Genomic DNA, 6,848 nt, shown 5'->3' on the forward strand with positions numbered 1-6,848 from the left:
CACCGAAGCCATACTATTTAAACAGCGATAATGAGGGTATTTTTTTTTACTTTTTCATAACTCTCTGAGGGTTTTTACCGCTCGCATACATCGGACCTATTTCCTGGGCAGAACCAGTACTTGGTGTCCTTGGGGGAGATCTACCGAACGCTCCCACGGTGTGGATCGATCCCATGACCTCCGGGTCGCTAGACGGACACCATATTCATTACACCACGGCGACCTTACTCTATCATGAAGTCATTTCTTGTATATATACGCTGTGAAATGGTGGTTGGCTACTTCTACTTAGCCTGTTAAATCGTTGTCACTGTACTGTTTTGTTTAAATATTTTTAATACTTTAAAATCTTTTTTTTTACTTTTATTGGCTTTCGTTGTAATCGTTATGTATAATGTTTTAATCAAAGAAACCTGATAAAACTGTGTTTATCAAAATGTTGCCGTTACGGTTTTGAAGACAAAAAGCAATATACACAAATCTCAAAGGGATATAATTCACATTAATTGATTTCACTCGTGATACATCGACTATCTCCGGACTCCTCCGCAAGATAGATCTCGTGTCTTTTAAGAGCCATCTTTTTTTAAAACTAGAGCCAACCTTTCTGCCGAAATTTCGATGAAAAGAACACTGTAAACGGTTATTTCTTGTGCATTTCTGATCCAAACAATTTACTTTTATAATATTATTTCACCACATTATAATCCACATTTGAAAATGAATTGACGGTGATTACAAAAATCCAAACCGAAAGTGAAACAGGATTCATAATATTTCGCTATGTAAACAATATTTGTTCAGTTTGAAGAAGATAATCGAATAAAAACAATGGGGTATTTATGCAATCAAGACTATCATTGTCGATCATAGTACTGGCTTAAATGGCCCAAGATAACAGGTAATATATAAAAATTGTTTTAATCAAATTTACAACTGGGACTATTATTATAATTATTATTATTTATTTATTTGTTGTTTTTAATAATTGGTTGTATGTATGTGTATTTATCGCGATACTTTCAATACTTACAGTAATTCATAAATTAAAATTTTGTTTAATAACTACAACAACAATAATTATAATAATAACATAGAGACATGTAAAGATACATGAGAGATATGTTGTTGGGGCAGCGATTTGAAAACGCTCAATAATCTAAAATGAATTTTCAACTGACTTTCTCATGTATCTTTTTCTTTAAATGTCGTCTCTTCTCTTTTCAACAGATTTTTAAAATGTAAAATTCTTACATGGTTTTAAAATCAAATAATATTGCTATTAAAGCGTTTGAAAACAGTTGTATGGGTTACTATATCTAAGGCCTAACTTGAGAAATTTGATTTTGGTTAATTCATCTGATATCTAAATACACTTTATCGTTTTGCTGAAATATACATCACAAAATATCAAATAAGCTTTTGCCTGTACATTAGGAAGCACTAATTACATTATTTAAAAATATAATACGAGATTCACTATTAATAGTATCTACTATGGTGATTATAATCACCCATGCTTGGTTATACTTAAACAATATAAGCAAAGTTTGCCTTAAAAAAGACATACTAAAATGTATAATACGACCAAAAGCTTATGTGGGCGTTGACCGCTTATACGTATCAGTTTTTGACATACCAATAGACATACCTATGCATACACAAATTTTTTGCCGCGTGTTTCAACTTGTTTAAAGCAAAAAAATTACACTGCGGTATAACGTGATCACAAAAGTACATCGTACGCACAAAATGGCGGAACTAGCTCTCGCTTAAAGGGGCCTTTTCACAGATTTTGGCATTTTTTTAACTTATTCATTAAATGCTTTATATTGATAAATGTAAACATTGGATCATAAAAGCTCCAGTAAAAAATCAAGAAAAAAAAATAAAAAAAGGAAAAGAACATTGTCCGGAGCAGGTTTCGAACCAGTGACCCCTGGAGTCCTGCCAGAGTCCTGAAGAAAAAACGCTTTAGCCTACTGAGCTCTTCCGCCGAGTACACAATCTTGACGTATTTTATACCTTATATAAGCAATATTCGTAGTTTCACAAAATTTAACGACAAAAACAGAACTCTCCAAATTATTCAATCGTTTCGCGTTGCAACGCTTTATAATTTTTAGGTTTTAAAATAGTCAAAAGATGCATATAATGGCTATATTAGAGCATGGTTAATGTTCAGTATTACTGTTTCCTCACAAATATCATAACTAAAACGAAAACTTACGAATCTGAAACAACTTTTTTCAATTTTGTCAATTTACCAAAGCGTGAAAAGATCCCTTTAATGACGAAAATTAAGGTATTCTCATATTTTATAATATCAAAATAAATGATAACTATGCGCAGAGTACCCGCTTAGTCGCCTTATGTACTCTGGTAATTGTCGTGTTTTTTTTCTTCAGATTTTTGTAGTTTTCTCAAACATTCAGGAACAATAAACAATGAAAATTGTACATCGTCTGCACATACTTTATTTTGACGTGTGTGCAATTCAAGACGACAAACAACGAAAAAAAACAACTTTGTTTGCTTTGTGATATGCTTAGAATATTTCGTACAATGTTTTGCACGTTGTTTAACCTTTTTTTAGATCTGTGGCGAGTAATTTGGAAAATAGTACATCGTCTGAACGTTTTTTGTTTGAGTACATCGTCTGAACGGTTTTGAGTACACCATCTGAACTGCTCTTGTTTTTACATTTAATGCGATGTTTATCATAATACAATTTTAATAACATCTGTGATCAGCCAAGCGATTTTTCGTCCAAATCACGTTGCGTTCTGTGATCAGAAAACACAAAATCTGTGTTTTTTTTACATGTTTACATAGTGTTTAATTTTATTTAATTAAATTAATTTAATTAAATACAAGTCACGCTCGAAAAAAGTTGTTATTCATATATATAAAGGCATGAAAATAATGTAATACGAGGACGTAAGATCCTTGGCTTTTCACATATTTATATTCAAAAAGACCAAATGTGGTTTGCAGTAAAACTAAACTGAACATAACATTTCTTTTTACATACTTGGCGCATGTTACTTTTCTTTTTACATACTTGGCGCATGTGAGAACTTATTACAAATATTATGCTCGGTTCGAAACAGTGGCACCTCTGAGCATGCGGTGATTTTGTCAAGCTTCAATAATATATGTAGTATATAATATTAAATGTAAATGTTAGTCTGAATTACATATATGTGATAATCGATATATAATTATTTTTGTGAAGATAAAATATTGATGTCATAAAATAAATTGGTAAAATTAGATGTCTGATATATAAAGCTGTTTTGTTATTTCAGAATGCGCCAAATGTCAAGTATATCGCTTCATCGCTTGAAGAGAAAGCGCTTGAAAACATCGCAAACAATACGATTAGTTACACCAAAATGCATTTCGTCAACTGCATGTCACACTGGAGTTTGTCTGCAACAAATTACACCTGTGCTAACGCCCATTAAGTCACCATTTCGTTTACCAGTGTATAAAGTATCTCCAACCAAAAAGCGAGCAAAGAAAAGCATTTCTGCAAGAGCTCTTTTTGAGCAGTAGCCATCTTGTGAAAAATATGCCGTGGCCTTCATGACACTATTGAATCAGATTTTCTTCTAAACATAAACAATGGATCAGTCAAAACGAAAAGCGAACAGTTAAGTGGAATCGATATCGTGTGAATCTCAAAGCTATGAGAATGCTACAACACAAGCAGACAATTGAACGAGATATATATTCATAAAAAAAATTGTACTAATGTATCTAAGATATGAAATAGTTGTATATCTACATCTCAAATATTAACTCTTATCAGATTCTACCACCTCCTTTTGATACCATTTTTATGAATTGTTATAGACTTTAATAATGCTTTAAGAATGCTTTGTGCTATTTTATGCCAAATCCAAATTATGTTAATGTTATTTCATGAAATAAAATTTAATGTTAATAAAAAAGTCATTATGATCTAGTGTTATATTTTAAATGCAACATCATATAGAGGCCCTCGAATACATGTATGTGTTATTTAATCTTGACTGGGGTCAGAAGTGGCCACACGCAGGAAGTAAAATATTTTATTGAAGCTAAATAAGTAAAATAACAGATAAAATAACTTCCTACCGGGCATGTGCCCAATCGGATGGGGGTGGGGCACATATAAGACATTAGTAAATACAGCAAATACACTTTACACAAGTTATGATGCTTCAAGAGAAATTTACTGGATTAAAGCAATTTGGGGACTTTTATATTTATTATCTATTTTATATCTATTATACCCGGTACATGAATGTTTTGCTATCAGAATATTCTGCTGTTGATAGCCTAGCGCAATGTTGACATTATCCATTTGTACACTTCAGCATGTGGTGCATTACAACTAGTGTTTTGTGTATTTTCTTCATTGTCAAATATGAGTTCCAATAGACAACATCAGTGCAGCAATATTTTTTTATAAACAATAGTGAAAACAAGGTTTTGCTATAGCCATACAAGGTAAACTGCCCCGCTTCCTAGTGGCTTTGCTTTTCGACGGACCGAAACAATTTTCGAATTAAGCCGAGGTATCATAGCAACAAATGTTCGGACCAAGTTTCACGAAGATTGAAGTATAAATGTTACTTCTAGAGTGTAATCAAGGTTTTACTATAGCCATGTGAGCAAATATGCCCCCCCCCCCTCCCTTGGCGGCCATCTTTTTCATCGAACCTGAACCATTTTCAAAGAAAGCTGATATATCATTAAGACATACGTTGTGACCAAGCTTCAAGAAGATTGAATGATAAATGTATATTCTAGTGTTAACAATATTTTTCTTTATTTTGACCTAGTGACCTAGGTTTTGACCTGGTGTGACTAAGTTTCTAACACGACACGATATCATTGGGACAACTTTTCTTACCAAGTTTCATGACAATCAAGCAATAAATGTTACCTATATAGTGCTAACAAGGAAAAATGCTGACGACACATTAAGGACAAATGGTGATCCTAAAAGCACACCATGAGCACATTGTGCTCAGGTGAGCAAAAAATAAGAAACTAAACGTTATATTTTTTATGAAACAAATGTAATTTTTATTTGCACTAAACTAAATTCCAGTTCTTTGTATTGGTTATGTCATAGTTAGAGAGGTAAAGAAATTTGCTCATATACAGTACATAGAATGGCATGTTCACAAATTCAAATATATGACTGTTAGATTAAATAAATTCTTTATCACAGTCATTCTCAAGATTTATTAAAGTCATATCACGGTGATAATTTTCTCATCAATCCCTTGACCGGTTCGGCTGTTGGGGGGAAATGAGGGACAACCATACAGAAATCCTTCTCCAGTCAGGTCTGTTGTGTGCTGCTTAGAGTAATTCATGTCCATGGAAAGGGATGTCCACTCTTACATTATCCATCCAGCTTTTCTTCTGACGGCCTTGGCGTCGACCTCCCTATAATGTGCCCTGGATAACAGTTTTGCACAGAGATTCGGGCCTGGTGACGTGTCCAAACCAAGCCAGCTGTACCTAAGCACAAATATTCGTGGTCATGGTAGTGCAGTTATAAAATTGCCCTTACTGAAGCTTGTTTCATTCCGTTCACTGTTGTTTATTTCTCAATATGAAAAAATCAAAAGCAATCCAGTGTAATTTGTCCACTTCATATTGAGGGCTTAATTTATTTGCCCATCGATATGTAGAGAGAACATTACCGGATTCGATTTGCTGTTGGTATATATGGTAAAGTCTTATTGGACCTTGTGTAGTACAATCTGATCTAAAGATAATAACATACAGTTGACAATATAACACCAAATACATTTACTAACACATTGAATAAACACACATTTACAGATGGGCATGAAGGATTTCTTTGCCTTTTAATTTTTGTAGTGAAATTAAAAGAATACTAGCGTTATAAATAAAGTTATTGGCTGATCACAGATGTTTTTACAATTTTATTATGATAAACATCGCATTAAAAGTAAAAACAGAAGCAGTTCAGATGATGTACTCAAAACCGTTCAGACGATGTACTCAAACAAAAACACGTTCAGACGATGTACTTTTTTTCCAAATACCTCGCCACAGATCTAAAAAAAAGCTTAAACAACGTGCAAAACCTTGTACAAAATATTCTAAGCATGTTATCAAGCAAAAAAATGCTGTATTTATTTCGGTGTTTGTCGTCTTGAGTACATAAGGCGACTAAGCGGGTACTCTGCGCATAGTTATCATTTATTTTGACATTGTAAAATATGAGAATACATTGATTTTCGTCATTAAGCGAGTGCTTTTTCCGCCATTTTGTGCGTACGATGTACTTTTGTGTTCACGTGATTCCCCGCAGTGAAATTATTAAGCTATATCATGTGTATATACATACGTAAATGAAAAAGATAGACTGGACTTTATTATCATGTGTCGCATTCTACATAATAGTTTCGCATTACGTTTTTTCTCCGCTAATATACGCTTTTCCGCCATTTTCTTAAGCTTCCTGTTTCCCTCCCTTCATGTGCGAATAAGACATGAATTATTTATCAAATTAATCACCACATGTCGTGATGATTTTTTTTCAAACATAATGTTAGTACAAAATAGCCCGTTTTAAATGTTCATGTATTTCGTAAAATCGGATGCATACATCAAATCAGATTAGTATCGAATTAATTTTCATCGATCAATTCAATATCTTATGGTTATTAATATCCTCATAAATAAATACGCCATTGTTTAAAATGTTTAATGCAACATCCTCAGCATTACTCAAAACAAATTCTATAATCTTCTCATTTAACTACATTATAACAGCCTTGAACAAGTAAATCACGCCAAATATTTAGGTC

General features: G+C 32.9%; 1 long non-coding RNA gene across 1 annotated transcript; it reads left to right on the forward strand.

Moving 5' to 3' along the window:
• The first annotated feature begins 541 nt into the window (after window positions 1-541).
• LOC127863633 (uncharacterized) lies at window positions 542-3,969 on the forward strand. Its single transcript, XR_008041130.1, has 2 exons — window positions 542-901; window positions 3,312-3,969. It is a non-coding gene; the product is annotated as an uncharacterized LOC127863633 (long non-coding RNA).
• Window positions 3,970-6,848: the final 2,879 nt, after the last annotated feature.

The sequence above is a fragment of the Dreissena polymorpha genome, unplaced genomic scaffold, assembly GCF_020536995.1.
Source record: "Dreissena polymorpha isolate Duluth1 unplaced genomic scaffold, UMN_Dpol_1.0 chrUn021, whole genome shotgun sequence".
Classification (NCBI taxonomy): Eukaryota; Metazoa; Mollusca; class Bivalvia; order Myida; family Dreissenidae; genus Dreissena; species Dreissena polymorpha.